The sequence below is a fragment of the Mustela erminea genome, chromosome 1, assembly GCF_009829155.1.
Source record: "Mustela erminea isolate mMusErm1 chromosome 1, mMusErm1.Pri, whole genome shotgun sequence".
Taxonomy (NCBI): domain Eukaryota; kingdom Metazoa; phylum Chordata; class Mammalia; order Carnivora; family Mustelidae; genus Mustela; species Mustela erminea.
In genome coordinates, this window is record NC_045614.1 from 4,901,240 (window position 1) to 4,919,303 (window position 18,064).

Here is an 18,064-nt window from a genome sequence, read left to right on the forward strand (position 1 = left end):
TTATGTCTATATCTCTTTATATATATGTTTAAGGGGACATGTGCTCTCATTTTTAATTTGTTTTTTTTTTTTTTTAGAGAGAGAGAAAGTAGGGGGAGGGGCAGAGAAAGACAGAGAATCTTAAGCAAGCTCCACACTCACCACAGAGCCTGACTTGGGGCTCAATCTCACGACCCTGAGATCATGACTTGAGCTGAAACCAAGAGTCAGATGATTTTTTTTTAAGATTTTATTTATTTATTTGACAGACAGAGATCACAAGTAGGTAGAGAGGTAGGCAGAGAGAGAGAGGGGGAAGCAGGCTCCCCGCTGAGCAGAGAGCCCGATGTGGGGCTTGATCTCAGGACGCCAAGATCATGACCTGAGCCCAAGGCAGAGGCTTAACCCACTGAGTTACCCAGACGCCCCAGGAACTCTATATTTCTAAGGTAAGTAAAAGCTGTAGCTTCCACAACAAGAATTTTTCTTATTCTAAACATCAAGCTACCTTTTGTATGGTCCTTTCCCCCACCACCTCCAGTGCCTCTACTAGAGGGAGAAAAGGGACTCAAAATAAACACTCCATCATTCTCCAATCCTATAAATATAAAGATCTATTCAATCAAGGAATATTTCTTGACCACCTACAATGTACTTTCCCCAGAACATTATAATAATTGAAAGAATGTTGAAAAATTGAAGTTAAGGAAATTAGAACTGAAAACATTTCAAGTTTAAATATCTTATTTTTTCCCCAAATCAGAATTTATTAAAATTTTACTTTTTTGGTTTTGATGGCAGTAAACTCAATAATATTTTCAAAATCGAGTTCTAGAAAAAAATTCAGTCTTAAAAAGTACATTAATGGATAATTTAGATAAATGGATAAATTAATGGATAAAATGGATAAATTGTCCATATACACAATGGAGTATTATGCCTCCATCAGAAAGGATGAATACCCAACTTTTATAGCAACATGGATGGGACTGGAGGAGATTATGCTGAGTGAAATAAGTCAAGCAGAGAGAGTCAATTATCATATGCTTTCGTTTATTTGTGGAGCATAAGGAATAACACAGAGAACATTGGGAGAAGGAAAGAAAAGTGAATTGGGGGAAATTGGAGGGGGAGAGAAGCATGAGAGACCAGACTCTGAGAAACAAACTGAGTGTTTGGAGGGGAGGGAGGTGGGGGGTTGGGTAATCCTGGTGGTGGGTATTAAGGAGGGCACGTATTGCATGGAGCACTGGGAGTGGTGCATAAACAATGAATCTTGGAACACTGAAAAAATAAAATTAAATTTAAAAAATAATTTAAAAACTTGAAAGTACATTAAGAAAATATATATAAGGGTACACATTTTTCTTTTTTGCCACAGGGAAAAAATGATGACCTGGCATAGTCCCGGGCATTTCGGATGTTGGGTTTATCATGCATCTTCTTGCATTGATTTTTGATGTTTTGAAATGTTGCATTGACATAGTATTTATCTTGATTACTCAAGGGATTGCCTCTTTTTCTATTGTGTCTGAGGTGGGTGCTTTCTTCTCCCTACCCTTGTGCTGGCCCTGATCATGACCTTTTGGGGGCAGATTTACACTAGTTCTTCAGGAAGTAGGACAATCTCCTTGGCACCCTTTGCCTAAAACCAATAATTAGTAACACTGTGTTAGTTGCACCTGCTTACATGTAAAGCGAAAACTAGAGTGTGACAATGATGGATGTCTCATGTCACCTGAAGATGACCTAGAGCAGGTATACCTATACTATTCTGAGATCTGTATTATTATTATTATTATTATTATTATTATTATTATTATTTTTGCTCTTGTCAGATGAACATTTATTTCAACTTCTCAAACCTTTTTTTTTTTAAGGTTTTATTTATTTATTTGACAGAGAGGAATCACAAGTAGATGGAGAGGCAGGCAGAGAGAGAGAGAGGGAAGCAGGCTCCCTGCTGAGCAGAGAGCCCGATTCGGGACTCGATCCCAGGACCCTGAGATCATGACCCGAGCTGAAGGCAGCGGCTTAACCCACTGAGCCACCCAGGCTCTCAAACCTTTTGAAACTTGTTCTGTTTTCATGGCTGCATGGTGGTCTGTGGTATACATGTGTTATAATGTATTTAATCTGAGTTATGTCATCTCCAACTTTTCAGTGTAAACAATGCTGTAAGGGACACTGTGAGCTAAATTTCAAACTCTCTACAATTTAAATGCTTTTGAGACCAGTGATAGGTTGTGAATGGGGAGAAGCTTGTATGTCTTGTTTAATGTCTGGTTGCAGAAACATGTAACTCTACCAAAGCTGTCAAAACTTTCTAAACTTCAAATTACTCAAGAGTAATGTGTACTCAAGAGAAGCTTTCCATTATCGGTTCTGAGTCATCTGGTCACCTCCTTGTCTTAACTTTCCATTCCATTGTGTCTAAAGCTATCAACCTTTTATTTGTAATACTCAGCATGTTGAATTATAATCAGATGTTCTTGTGTTTTGTCTTCATTTGTCTCTGTATGCCTATGACCAGCAGAAGACTGGGCTCACACATGGAATCTATAATGTTTGTGGAATGAATGCATCAAGAAAGTGTTGTGCCAGTCTGCTGCACAGTAATAGGACAGGTTTCTGATATTCTTCCCTCTGAAGGACATGTTCTCCTGGTTTTCCAAATCATCTCCTGCTCTTGCCCAGCGACTGAAACAGGGTCCTTTTCCATTTCCAAGCACAACTCCATGATAATTCCATTACAAATACTACTATTTCCAAAATGAAAATGGGTGACTTAGGGCAGTTTCCCTAAAGGCAGAGCCTGAGACAGGGATTTTGGTGCTCATGATTTATTGAGGGAATGTTCTGAGCAAAGAGAAGGTAAGGGAGGCAGGATGTGGTAGGAGAAGGATGTGGGTTCAGCCAGATCCCACGGTAAGCTCTGGATTGTACCTCAATGTCTGCCCCCCTTTGAGGTGGGTTTCATACCCGTGTCAGTCAGTTACGACACAGTGCTGTCCTCGTGGTATGGGGGAGGTGTGTTGCAGCTCCTATTCAGCTGAGGCCAATCTGCTGAAGGGACAGCTGGACCAAAAAGAGCTTTAACAGCAGACATCAACAATATTGACTACTTCTCCCCATTCCCATGACCATTAAATATGAAAAAGAATGTTGTGTTAATCACTTAGATACTGCTTACCTGCTCATTGTAATGAGATTTTGAACTGTATTTTATTTTATTTTATTTTATTTTATTTTTTATAAACATATATTTTTATCCCCAGGGGTACAGGTCTGTGAATCACCAGGTTTACACACTTCACAGCACTCACCAAAGCACATACCCTCCCCAAGTCCATAATCCCACCCCCTTCTCCCAACCCCCCTCCCCCCAGCAACCCTCAGTTTGTTTTGTGAGATTAAGAGTCACTTATGGTTTGTCTCCCTCCCAATCCCATCTTGTTTCATTGATTCTTCTCCTACCCACTTAAGCCAAGCAGAGAAAGACAACTATCATATGATCTCCCTGATATGAGGAAGTGGTGATGAACTGCATTTTAAAAAGTTTGTTTCAAATGATGCTTCTTAGACATTAGGATAAGAATTTCCTCTTGACGATCTTAGGGATTATTTACCATTATTATTTGGCTTTATTGAGTCTAGAATGTAATGGTGTTTGTATTTCCAAATATACTTTTAATCAACTACTTTCATCTTTTAAAAAGAAAATTGAAAGCTTCAGAAGGAGACATTTCTAATGCTTACCCTGGGAGGGGAACGTCTTTTTTTTGAAATCCTATAATGTACAACGCACGAGAGGACTTACCACTTTTCTCCCTGAATGTTACATCCCTTTAAAATCGGTATTAATCTTTGTAATGTCTCATTTCTATGGCCTTACTTCATGAATAATTCCTAAGTTTGATGAAATTATCCACTGTGTGTGATTTGAAACCTTCAAGCTGCATCTGTCTTTGCTACAAGTGTGGGCTTACTCAATTTACAAATCTAGTTTTTGACCATAGGATCTCAGATGGTCATATATTTTTATCCCCAGGGGTACAGGTCTGTGAATCTTCTTCTTTCTTACTTCTCAGGAAACCCCTTTCTCAGGAATTTGTGAGTGCTGATGAAGTAGACTCCGGTCTCTGCTCTGAATGTGTTTCTCCCATCTTGACTTTGATCTTTGTCCAAGTTCCTCATAGGCTTTCCCCAAGCATCTGTTCCACCTAGCACAGTGATCCTTACCCATGGCCAGGTCCAGTCCACAGAATGCCGAGGCTCCTCCTGACTTGTGCTGTAGGAAATAGGTTCTGTCTCCAGTGTGGAACTGCCATTGTGTCCTGGTCCCCGGAGCTGCTGTACTTGGGCACAGAGTCACTTCTGACTCCCAAATGTGGTACCATCTCTCATCTATCCCTTCACTTAAGGGACCTCCATGTAGCCACACAGGTCTGCTTGCTGGACACACAAACTCTCTCTACCTTTTTGTCTTCTCTCTTTTTTTCCCCCCATGGCTTCTTCCCAAAACTTCCATGAATATCAACTCATGCAGGTAGGTGTTTTAGAAGCGTTGTAAGGGTCCATCCTGATTGTTTGCCAAAAGCATCTAAACTCTACCTCTTGCCCAGCCAAAACACCCAGCAACAAGTAGATAAGAAAACTCAGGAGTTTTGGAGATGTTAAAGAATTTGCACAAAGTCATTTATCTATTTTATGAATATTTATTAAGTCTCTACTGTCCAGAAACTGGGGCTGGGTTACAAAGAAAGACACACACACTGTCTTTCCTTTCATGGGACTTACGTTCTAATGGTAGGGGGATACTCAATAAACAAGAAAGTGAAATATTTGAAATCTTTATTTTTGCTTTTGTCACAGTGGACATCTTTTCAGTGCATCAAACTTTTGAGATTTATTTTTTTAACTTGTTGTTTTTCTGAGTGGGCTGGCTGCCTTCTGTTGACTCCTTCCAATGCATCAAGTTGTCTGTCTGGAATGCTGACATATTTGGAGTATAACAGTAAACTTCCTTGGCCTCTGGCTTCCTGTTGGTTTTAGCCAATGGGAAACACCAACAGGATATCAGAAAAAAAGAGGAGAGTGAGGTCAAAGTATTTGCTCTGTTAGTTCCTCTCCTGTAGGTCACCACAGGCTGTCTGCCCCTTGAATGAAGACCACAGCTCCATGAGCTAGTACACAACCCTTAAAATTATAGTTTCCTACACCTAGTCCATGCTGAAATTTTCTCAAGAGCATCACATGTAATTCTGAGACCTCCTCAGCTTATCCTGTGATTTTATTTCTACATAAAATGCAAAAATATTTAGAAAGCTTCAGTTATAAAATTTGGGGTATTGATATTTATATTTTTTTGCATGAATTACAACACCTCCTCCTCTCCCACACATTGTGATCGCCGTAAAGATAAAACAAAAGGCTAAAGTTGTCTGGATTTCACAGAAAATAAGTTCCAACAAAATCCACTGGGTAAGGAATATGAGTTTGCCGACATCCAAGCAGGTCAACCATGCACCTGTTTAAACTTGAATGAGACCAATAGTTTCTTTATTTCTTTATATGTTATTGAGATTAAAGTCATAGAACACAAAATTCACCATTTCAACCACTTTAAAAGTGTATAGTTCGAAGGATCTTAGAACAGTGAGAACGATGGGGCACTTGGGTAGTTCAGTTGGTTGAGCGTCTGGCTTTTGATTTTGGCTCAGGAGGTTAGAGGCACTTAGGTGCCACACAGTCAAAAATCCAATCTGCAAGCTGGTGCAGCCACTCTGGAAAACAGCATGGAGGTTCCTCAAAATGTTGAAAATAGAACTGCCCTATGACCCAGCAATTGCACTACTGGGTATTTACCCTAAAGATACAAACGTAGTGATCCAAAGGGGCACGTGCACCCGAATGTTTATAGCAGCAATGTCCACAATAACCAAACTATGGAAAGAACCTAGATGTCCATCAACAGATGAATGGATCAAGAAGATGTGGTATATATACACAATGGAATACTATGCAGCCATCAAAAGAAATGAAATCTTGCCATTTGCGACAACATGGATGGAACTAGAGCGTATCATGCTTAGCGAAATAAGTCAAGCCGAGAAAGACAACTATCATATGATCTCCCTGATATGAGGAAGTGGTGATGCAACATGGGTGCTTAAGTGGGTAGGAGAAGAATCAATGAAACAAGATGGGATTGGGAGGGAGACAAACCATAAGTGACTCTTAATCTTACAAAACAAACTGAGGGTTGCTGGGGGGAGGGGGGTTGGGAGAAGGGGGGTGGGGTTATAGACATTGGGGAGGGTATGTGCTTTGGTGAGTGCTGATTCACAGACCTGTACCCCTGGGGATAAAAATACATGTTTATAAAAAATAAAAAATTAAAAAAAAAATCCAATCCTATCTTTTGACTCCAAAAACTTAACTATTAACAACCTGTTGTTGATTGGAGGCTATACCGATAAAATAAACAATTACTACATATTTTGTATATTATATACATCATAGACTGCATTCTTATTTGTAGTAAAGTAAGCTAGAGAAAAGAAAATGTTAAGAAAATCATAAGGAAAATACATTTACAGTACTGGACAGTATATCTATCTATCTATCTATCTATCTATCTAGATATCCATGTGAAAGTTGACCTGTAACTGTGGGTCAACTGTATGTTCCAAGGGCAAGGTTCAGTTGATTTCCAGAGAACCAGATGCTTACTTGTACTGCTTTAGTATTAAGTCTAGACTGCTGTTCTGATAGGGGATAAATACTGGGCTCTGCTTGGTTCTTGCATCCTGTTTCTACAGGGTAGAACGCTTTCACTATATTTTCCATTTCCAGTCGATGCTTCTATGGAACACCGCCATTTCAAAGTGTGGGAAGTTTTCTGAGAAACAACGGTTTCTTTGTCTTTTTAGAGAGAGGAAGAGCTGGGGGTGGTGGTGGGGGGGGAGGAGAAGAGGCAGAGAGAGAATCTCAAGAAACCTGTGCTCAGTGTGGAGCCAGTGGCAGGGCTCATCTCAGGACCCTGAGATCATGACATGGGCCAAAATCAAGAGTCAGCCACTCAATCCACTGAGCCACCCAGGTGCCCTATAGAAGCAACTGTCTTTAAATGAAAGCAAAAAGGCGCACCTGGCTGGCTTAGTTGGCAGAGCAGGAGACTCTTAGCCTCAGGGACCTGAGTTTGAGTTCCATGTTGGGCCTGGAGCCTACTGTAAAAAAAAAAAATAAATAACTTTTAAAAAATAGGGGTCTCTGGGTGGCTCAGTCACTTGAGCGTTGGACTTTTGGTATCTGCTCAGGTCATAATCTCAGGGTTATGAAATCGAGCCCTGCATTAGCTCTGCACTCAGTGTGGCATCTGCTGGAGATTCTCTTCTTCTCCTCCTGCCCCTCCCCCACTCATGCTCTCTCTCGCTCGCTCTCTCTCTCTCTCCAATAAATAAATAAAATCTTTAAAACTAAAAAAAAAAAAAAAAAGCAATGGTTAAATGACAAGCAAAAGAGGAAGTGGTGTTTGTGTTTTGTGTTTCCTTCTTTTCTTGAAATGTGGTTTCCTCTTGCATGACAGTTGATAAGAAAGGCTTGGCTTCTGGTTAGAATGGGTAGAGCCAGTGTAAGTGCCAGGGTGTGTTTTGCCTGGCAGCTTGGTGAAAAGCAGCTGGCTCAGCCAAAGTAGTTAAATGAAGAGGGTTTAACAAAGAGACTATTTATTTATACAGGTGTGGGGAGGCAAAAAAAAAAAAAAAATTGGGTTCAAGGCAAATTGAACCCAATTCTAGTGTGTGAGTGAAGTTTTTACCTCACCCTAAATGAGACACCAACATCAGCTGGGTGCTCTACAATTCAACTCCATTGTGATACCATCTACCTGGAACTAGCATAGTGTCAGATTCCATAAGAAAAAGGCTCAGTCCCACAAAAATGCCCCTGCCCCACCTCTAAAGCCAGAAAAGCCGGGTGATCACAATTTCCCCTTGGAGTTTTATTAATTTGCTAAGGTGGCTCACAGAACTCAGAGAAACCTCTTACTTACTAGATTACTGGTTTGTTATGAAAGGATATAACTCAGGAGCAGCCAGATAGAAGAGACGCACAGGCTCAAGTGTGGGGAAGGGGCTCAGGAAGTCGGGAGGGCACTGAAAGTTCCAACCCTCCATTTTTCGTTGGTTCCCCCTGGCAACCAATCCCCATCCTTAGGTGTTTTCCAAAAGTTAATATAAACCCTGTTGCGATGAAAAGGGGCTCGTTACCCATTTCATTGTCTTGTGATACTACTGTCCTCCAATGTCACAAGAGACAACATATTGTAACAAAAGATGCTCCCAGTGCCCTTATTACTAGGAAATTCCAAGGGTTTTAGGAGCTCTGTGCCAGAAGCAAGATGAACACCAAATATATATTTCTTATTATAAATCACAATATCACAGCAGAGCTAAGGGAAACCAAGAAAGGATGGGGAACGGGGAGGGAGGGAGTAGCAATAGGGGGAACTCTTATCAGTCTTTGTCTTAAAGGGGCAAAGGGATGGAACAAGTATAGGAACCTGGGATGCCTTAACCCGTGACAGAAGAATCTAACCATTGCCCAAATGTGCAGGCACTGCAGGGAAGGAGGAGCTTGGGAAATGAATATCCCCATCTCTCTCTCCTCCAGCTTTACACCTTCCTTCCACAGCTACCACTGGTCAAAAAAGGGTGGAAGCGAGAGCGCAAGGGAAGCCTGATAATGCAGTCCATATAGGACAGCCTCCCAGTGCACAGAGCAGAGTGGAGAAGGATGGAAAACAGATTCTTTCACCATAACCCAAAATGAATTGTTACAAGCTAGGAAAGTTTGAAAAGCAACCATACCCTACTGAACTGTTCCTTAGATTGGGCATTTGCTTTCTTGGATTTTCAAACCCTAACCCTAACTGACCGGGCTTCTGTTATGGTGACAGTGACAGTCTCCTGCTCCATCAAGGAGAGATGAGCAAGTAGGAGTTAAAGAAGAAGATCACCAATGGATTGTTCCTTCTGATGGTTTCTGCTTTTGTTATTTCTCAGCTTGTTCATTGTCTCAGGGACCACTCTACTGTTTATCTGTGTCTCTCTCTGAGGTTTTGCGTTCATATCTCCAAGAGAGAAACCAGCTGAATGGATTGGCCAGTCAGCATCCAATACGGAGAAGTACTCTAAGGTAGACTTCTCTGCCTGGGCCACCTCATTGTTGGTGCCGAATGGACCAGCCCATGGTCCCATCAACTGTGGTTAGGAGGGGAAGTCCCATGGTACCATGCTTGACAACACATGTGTAAAAATTTTCTTTCAGTCCACTTTGTGATGGGTATCAGTTCACCTTACTTATGTAACAAACCACCCCCAAATTTCATTTCTTTAAAATAACAACTATATTATTTTGTTCATGATTTTGCGGGTCGGTTTTACTTTCCTTCTGGTCTAGTCTAGCCCTGCTGGTCTCTGATAAGCTCATCCATGCATTTGCGGTTAGTTGGTGGGTTAGCTGGTTGCCAGATGGTCTAGCATATTCTCACTGCTCATCTGGAAGGTTGACAACCAGAGTGGTGGATTGTTGATTAGGGAGATTTAGCTCTCTCCCACATGGTCTCTCATCCTCCAGTAGACCCACTTGGGTTCATCCACATTGTGATCTTGAGGTTTCAAGTGCAGAAAGAGAGGGCAAGCCCCGATGTGCAAGAACTTTTCAAATCTCTGTTTCCATCCTGTTAGCTGCTGATCCAGTGGCCAAAGCCAGCCACATAGTCAAGTCTACAGTCAGCACAGAAGGACAACACAACAAGATGGGGGAGTTCTCTCATCTCTTTGGGCAAATATTCTGTCATTTGTAGAAAACGGGCTGAGAGCACATGAAATGCTTAAAATTTCAGGGATTTCCCATGGATTCAGGAATTTCAGTTTAACATGCAGACAGTTTTAACTTCAGCTCAGCTGACAGTGATAGGCTTACACCATCTTTCATTTATCATTCAAAGAAACATTTTGATTATCACCTGGAACAAATATTTTGAGACTCACATGGAAGGACTAATTGCCTGCATACCCTATCTAAGTGATTATTTGAATATTTCATTGCACTGACTCTAATTCATTTATAAGATAAGTGGGACACCAAAAAAGGAAAATATTTGTGTTAGGGATAATAAAGCTATGCCTCATGAATGCAACGAAACTAAGATAAGGAGCAAATCACTAGGTGCGTGTTTGGACTTGCTAAACTAGGGTTTTGTTGGAGGGGGTTGCCGTGTTTGTGCTGGCTCTTACAAAGATTCTTCTAATATGAACAAGAAGAAAATTTCAGGACACCATGCTAATGGAACCAACCAAGAATTTCATCAGCCACGTAGATGAGTGTAATTATGTTGGGTGACCCTATCTCTAAGTCCAAGAATATGGATATGTTGTTTTCCCAAGACGGTAAGCTGAGAAGTGATACCTTAATAGGGAACCAGGTCTATACATAGAGACAGAAGTGCAGTGGGATACACTCTCCCACAGTCTGGCCTTCAACTCTCTAGGAATTTCACCCACTAAAGGAACCTACTCAACGTCGGATCCATTTTCTTGATGTAGACAGAAGTTGGCGCCACTCTCCATTACATGATTTTCTGCACTGAACATTGTCAAGATTTCCAAATTCACTCTTTGAGGCACTTTAATACGATCCACTCTAATGTAACACACTATTTAAGTTGCCCAAGTGAAAAGAGAACTAAGGGGCTTTGCATTTTGCCAACTGCCCAGTCAACGCCCTCAGCCTTCTCAGGCACTCACGAAGCTCCTTAAGAAAGTGGAGCTCAAGATAAGAAGTGATGTACTTCCTTCTTCGTTAGCTTGAGAAGCTACTGGACTGGGTAAGAAACAAGAAATTTTCATCTTGTGGGTAAGAGCTGGTTAGGTCTTTCAAGAGAAAACAGAAAATGTTTCATGTGTGTTCTTGGGTCTAGAAAAACATCTGGTACTGTAAAAGTGTTCAAGGGGATCCTGTTATATGCCTTTTTGCTTTGTTTCTGAGAGGGGCTGTATGGGCATCATTTTCCAGCTTCTGCTTGGGCAATGTGTGTATTATGTGGTGCAGAACATACTGAAATGCTTTGGGATTCTTGACAGAGATGATGAGTTGTGTATTAAGGAACTTAATGTGAATCAAAGTACGGGCATACCTTGTTTTACTATATTTTGCTTTATTGTACTTCACAGAAATGGCATTTCTTTTTCTTTTTTCTTTTCTTTTTTTTTATAAATTGAAGGTTTGCACCAAGCAAATCTACTGGCACTATTTGTCTGAAAGCATTGGCTCACTTCCTGTCTCTATGTCACATTTGGGTTATTGTGATATTTCACATTTTTCATTATTATTATGTTGTTTGGTGATTTGTGATTAGGGATATGACTCTCTGAAAGCTCAGATAGTGGTTAGCATTTTTCACTCATGAAGCAACTTTTCATTAGAGGAAGTACATTTTGTTGAAACTTGATGCTATTGCATACTTGATAGATCACAGTGTAATGTAAACATATTTTTTATATGCACTGAGAAACCAAAACATGTATCTGACTTGCCACAGTGAGGGAGTTTGGATCCAATCCTGCAATATCTCTGAGCTATGTCTGTGATAAAGTTTCAAGAAACAGAGTCTGAAGCAAACATAGTATAGAACCAATTTGCGGTTAAAAATGAAGAAAACAAGACCTAGGAAGATGAATAGGTTTATCCAGGTTGCATGGTGAATTGACAAGCTTGTCACACACCACATGCCTCACCTCCATGAGAAACACATCAGCCCAACTAAATGCATTCATTGTATTATTATTGTATGTCTTATTTATGGCCAAAGTGACCTAATGTACATGTCAGTGTTCCTCCAGCTGCTGTGACCCACTAGTGGGGAGCAGAGTCATGAAACCAACTTGATGAGTAATAACCAGTATTTTAAAATAAATTTAAGATGCAATCATCATACAATGTCAAATGCAGCAGATTGATTTGTGAAACTTGGTTGAGTTCTGTCTCTGTCTGATGGAATACGTGGATCTCAGTCAAAAATCTCTCCACGTCAGCATTGCTAGAAATGTAAAAAAAGCCAGACGCAGAAAGACAAATGCTGTATGATCTCATTTACATGTGGAGCTCCAGTACTCACGTTCATGGAAGCAGAAGGTAGAATGGTGGTTGCCAGGGGTTAGGGAAAATGGGAAGTGATGGTCAAAGGGTACAAAACTTTAGTTACTCAAGATAAATAAGTTCTGGAGATGTACAATTCTACGTGGCACCCATAGCTAATAATACTGTAATTGTCTACTTTAAATTCGCTGAGAGGATAGATCTTATGTTAAATATTCTTACTGCATGCACGCACACAACTAACCACAGAGGGGCAGGAGGAAACTTTGGGAGGTGATAGATATCTTTATGGCCGTGATGGTGGTGATGGTTTCATGAGTGTGTACTTATGTCCAAATTCATTGAGTTGTACACATTAAACATGGACAGCTTTTTACCTGCCAATCATACCTCAGTAAAGTTATTTTAAAAAGTGAAAAGACCAAATCAGCATTGCTAGAGGTCTTGGCAGTTCTGGAAAACATTATCACCTCTTCCATGTAAAACACTTATTTTAGTTAAACCAGTTTCCAAAGAGGCCTCCAAAAAGATTCATCCTCATCTACATCCAAAACTAATGATGGGGGCGCCTGGGTGGCTCAGTGGGTTAAAGCCTCTGCCTTTAGCTCAGGTCATGATCTCAGGGTCCTGGGATCGAGCCCCGCATCGGGCTCTCTGCTCAGCAGTGAGCCTGCTTCCTCCTCTCTCTCTGCCTGCCTCTCTGCCTACTTGTGATCTCTGTCTGTCAAATAAATAAAAATCTTAAAAAACAAACAAACAAAAAACTAATGATGTATTGTATGGTGACTAATATAATAATAATAATAAAAAGAATCATCCTCATCTAGACACAATTTTGATTTTGGGGTTTTTTTTTTAAGATTTTATTTATTTATTTGACAGAGAGAGTTCACAAGCAGGCAGAGAGGCAGGCAGAGAGAGAGGAGGAAGCAGGCTCCCTGCTGAGCAGAGAGCCCAATTTGGAACTCGATCCCAGGACCCTGAGATCATGACCCGAGCCAAAGGCAGCGGCTTAACCCACCGAGCCACCCAGGCGCCCCTTGATTTTGTTTTTGTAAAAATTTTTAAAGTTATCTCTAAACCCAACATGGGGCTTTATCTCACTACCCTGAGATCATGACTCACATACTCTACCTACTGAGCCTGCCAGGAGCCCCGGACACAATTTCTTTACAGTGTATTCTGTAGTAGGTTTTTGGAAGGGAAGAGAACTAAGAATGAAACAGGGAAATAGATGTTGAGAGAAGGGAGTGGACCCAGGAAGTGATCAAGTATCAGTCCTCAAAGATGCTTACGTACAGAATTTGACTTGCAATTAGGTGGTATTGTCCATTGCTGTAAGCAATGTGGCCCACTGGTTCTGCATTTGGGGAAAAAGTAGAATTGAGTATCTCTAGATAGAGCCCAGGGTTTTCAGTTCCGCACCGTCCTTCTTGCTTCCCCAAAATGGCCCCACTTATTCTTATTACATGTTTTGCACTTAAGAGGTATTGGGGCTTGGGATCTTGGTGCAAGGGTTATACGGAGGCTTTGGACTCAGCCTGAATTTTCTAAGTCTTAGCTTTCCCTTTTGCTAGCAGCATCAGCTGGAGCAAGTGACAGAATGTCTTTAGGTCTCGACTTTGTCATTTGAAAAGTGGGAAGATGTTATTCGATCTACAGTATAAGGTGGTTGTGAGCTTTCAGTGAAACAATAGTGTCGGAGCACTTAGTAAGGGACTGGACCTACCATAGCAGTTCCATGAATGTTTTTAGGAAGGGAGAACAGAAGGCTTAGAGAAGGATCTGTAGCAAAATTTGATTTACATGCTAGACACCAATACCTAATATGTGACTAGGCTGTTCAGGCCAACAGAGGTAAGAGTTTTTTTATGGGATAGGTCTTCTCAGGCCACTACTTTGTTTTGGGGGGAGCTTCACAGGACCCTGTTAATTCTCATCACCACTTGATAGTGGGTCAGTCAGTCCTTAATACACAAAGTCATGGCTATAACCAGAGTCAGGAAAGAGGCATGGGAGACCTCCATCACTACCACCATGACCACCAACGTCTTCACCACCACCATGACCACCATAAGCGCTACCATCATCAACATTATGATGCTATTATCACAGGCACCACCATCACTACTATCACTGTCATCACCAAAACCACTCCCTCCACTGGCCCCGCTACCCTTTATAGTACTTACACCATTACTGGCATCACCATCATTGCCATCACTTCCACCTTCACCAACACCATCACGTCCATCACCACTACCATCATCATACCCTGTCCCCATGACAGTTAACTTTATTCAGCACTTGTCACATGCCAGGCAGGTGCCACAAGGTCGTCTTCACTGCGCCAGCACCAACGTTATTAGAAGATATATGCTCTTTCTTTCCTCCTTTTTTTTTTTAAGATTTTATTTATTTATTTAATTTTTTTTTTTAACTTATTTGACAGACAGAGATCACAGGTAGGCAGAGAGGCAGGCAGAGAGAGAGGAAGGAAAGCAGGTTCCCTGCTGAGCAGAGAGCCCGATGCGGGGCTCGATCCCAGGACTCTGGGATCATGACCTGAGCCGAAAGCAGAGGCTTTAACCCACTGAGCCACCCAGGCGCCCCTATTTATTTATTTATTTGACAGAGAGAGAGAGAAGGAGAGAGAGAGAGAGAGACCACAAGTAGGCAGAGAGACAGGCAGACAGAGAGGGGGAAGCAGGCTCCCCACTGAGCAGAGAGCCCGATGCGGGGCTCGATCCCAGGACCTGGGATCATGACCTGAACCAAAGGCAGAGGCTTAAGCCATTGAGCCACCCAGGCGCCCTGGTATATGCTCTTTCTTAGTGCCATTTTGCAGAATGAGAAAACAGGCCCAGAGACAAAGTCCCCACCTTAGAGTGACTGAACTGGTAGCTGCCGATTTGCAATCCAAACTTGGGTTTTCCTGGGCACCGAGTCTCATATAACTGCTTATAGCCAATAGCTAACTGTGGGTGAAGGGTTGCAAGAATCGCCCCACAGGCGGACCCCTAAGGATTCCAAACTCAGAGATCAAAGCAGAACCTACACATCAAAGTGGGGGCATGAAGAAAGGAAGGACCTGCCAAGAGAATTCATTTTTCATCCATTTAGTTTCCTCTTCTCTGAAACTACGTCATTGCTGTTATTATTTTCTTATTGCTAAAGTCACATATAACATATAGAGCTAGTTAAATAAAAAGAAATTTGAGGGGCGCCTGGGTGGCTCAGTTGGTTAAATGGCTGTCTTCAGCTCAGGTCATGATCCTGAGGTCCTGAGGTCCTGGGATCAAGCGAGCCCTGCATCGGGCTCTCTGCTCAGCGGGGAGCCTGCTTTTCCCTCTCCCTCTGCCCACCTCTCTGCCTGATTGTGAGCTCTATCTCTGTGTCAAATAAATTTTTTAAAAAACCTTAAAAAACTAAATTTGAATCACTCACAATGCCATTCTTCTATTAACATTTACAGAATCTCCTTTAAAAGTCAGATCACATATTTTGCTCTATAACCTGCCTTTATCCTAACGCTAGATTACAGTTACCTCCCATGTTATGTTAGTAGCCTCCTACAGCATGTTTTTCATTTATAATATCTGATTACTGGCGTTACACATCTTTAAATGCGGCCTTTCTTACATTTTATTCAAGACAGCATTTTACCTTTACATGCTCCCACTTACATTTTATGAAACTATCCAGATGCTTCCGTTCTAGCTTCCCCATTGGTGCCTTCACTGGCACCACATTTGGTGGTTGAACAGATTTGAGGGCATGTAGTCTTTGCTAATGTGCACTAGAGGTCTTATCCTAAATCTTAATTGCTCCTGGCATTACCTGAGGACAGTGCTTTTTGCATTTCAAAATGATAGCCACAGAGCAAACACTAACAACTTAAAGCCTTCTTTGAAAGGCTCTTTTTCAGTGATGGGCATCACTGCCATTGTTTTCTCCAGGAGGAGACTTAGGTTTTGAACATGAACTACCTTCACTTCAAAATTCAAATGGCATCCAAATGTGAATGAAATGTGAAGTCTCCTTGCTCCTGCTTCCCAGCAGCTCAGTTTTGAAAGGCAACAGGTGGCTTCCAGGAATATTTCATGCAAATGCAAAATCGTAATATGGATATACGTGCGTATGCCTTTATATGTTTGTGCTTAGGTGTGTATGACCTACATAAGCTAAGTACACACACATAACTGTATAGAGAACAGCTCACATCTGTGCATAGTTTCCCTGCTGTGTAAATGTATTATAAATATATGCATGCATAATTCTGATTGTGCATAATGTGCTAATGTCTTCTTTATTAACCCCCTGTCTTACACAAATGCTAGCACACATACTTCTGCCCCTTGGTATCTATCTATCTACTGAATGAACAATATATCTTAGGATAATTTCCTCTTTTTTATTATAGGACTTCTCAAACATACACAGATGTAGTGACAATGGCATCAGGAACCCCATAGACCCTCCACTCAGTTTTAGCAACCATCAACACCTGCCCAAACTTGGATCAAATGTATTCCCACTTGCTCCCCAAACCATTCCCTCACTCCAATTATTTTGACATAAATTCTGCATAGTGTACGATTTTGCCTGCAAAATTTTAGTGTCTATCTCCAAAATACCAGGACTCTGTTTGTAGCCATTTTATCATACCTACAGCTTCCTCTGGAGCAACCATCTGAGTGAACAGATAAGGAAACGGAAGTTGAATGATCATGTTCACGAGAATAAACAACCATTTCTTTTTTTTTTTTTTTAAGATTTTATTTATTTATTTGTCAGACAGAGAACCCAAGTAGGCAGAGAGGCAGGCAGAGAGAGAGGAGGAAGCAGGCTCCCTGCTGAGCAGAGAGCCCGATGCGGGACTCGATCCCAGGACCCTGAGATCATGACCCGAGCCGAAGGCAGAGGCTTAAGCCACTGAGCCACCCCTGAACAACCATTTCTTTAATGTTGTCATGATGCCAGGCTTCAAGCGTTTAAAAAAATTATGTTTGATTTGGGATCCAGTAAGACACTGCAGTTGCAACCAACCAACTGTATTTCTGTGTCTTTTTAAATCTAGGTCTCCCCTATGTTTTTCACCCCTTAAGTTTTTGAGGAGGGTGAAGAAATTGGATAGTTTGTCCTGTGGAATTCTTCACAGTCCAAATCTTGGTGGTTGCGATCGACAGGATATTTGTTCTGTTAGGGTACGGAGTCGACCACCCCTCAGTTAGACAGAGAACACTCTCGATAAAGCAAGTCACACAGCAAGGTTTATTTCCAACGAGCTGGGGTCCAAGTATCTGCCCAGCGCAGCAGGTTTCAACAAGGACCCTGAGCACTCAAAGCCAAGGGTTTATATAGCATTTTCAAGGCACTTCTCCATGGCCACATACATATCTTGTGCCCCACTTTGACAGTTTAACTTTGTCTAAACTTTTGCCACCCCAGCATCACCCTGGCGCCATCCTGGCGGTTAAGTGAGATTTAGGTTTAGAAGAAATTTAACTTTATTTACATTTCCTTCTGCCTCTGCCTCCTTCAGTTATATGGTGGGGAGGGTGACCTTAGGCTTTGAGGAACTGAGCCACTTGCCTCTGGAAATTGGGCCATTGAAGAGATAGCCTTTTTGTTGTAAATCACCAGGACATTTGCAAACCAAGGGAGACTCCTGTCTTGCAGGATTGTGATCTCTGCATGTTAACTGTTTTTCTTTAACATCTGGTCCCTGTGGCGCCACTGCCTAACCGCCCTGGTGGTGTATGATTAAGTTGTTTCTTAGGTTTTAGTTACTTTCTCTTATCTCAAGTTACATGCGCCACGTGGGCTGGTTAGGGACGCTCTGTAACATGGCTTCCCAGCCTTCAGGATGGCCATTGTTTTGCTAACCCACTCTTACAGTGCAAGGTGCCAGCCTTTG

The 18,064-nt window shown here is 41.6% G+C and overlaps 1 protein-coding gene across 3 annotated transcripts in view; it reads left to right on the top strand.

The window, feature by feature from the left end:
- Positions 1-348: 348 nt before the first annotated feature.
- Positions 349-18,064, top strand: part of LOC116570829 (putative adhesion G protein-coupled receptor E4P) — a 55,787-nt gene continuing 38,071 nt past the window's right edge. For 2 of the 3 annotated variants that reach the window (XM_032308423.1, XM_032308429.1), the window contains exon 1: positions 10,778-10,873. The gene's annotated coding sequence lies outside the window, so the exon portion shown is untranslated. Of the gene's footprint in view, positions 429-10,777; positions 10,874-18,064 lie in introns of those variants that run through there. The other variant, XM_032308425.1, reaches the window with a different exon arrangement.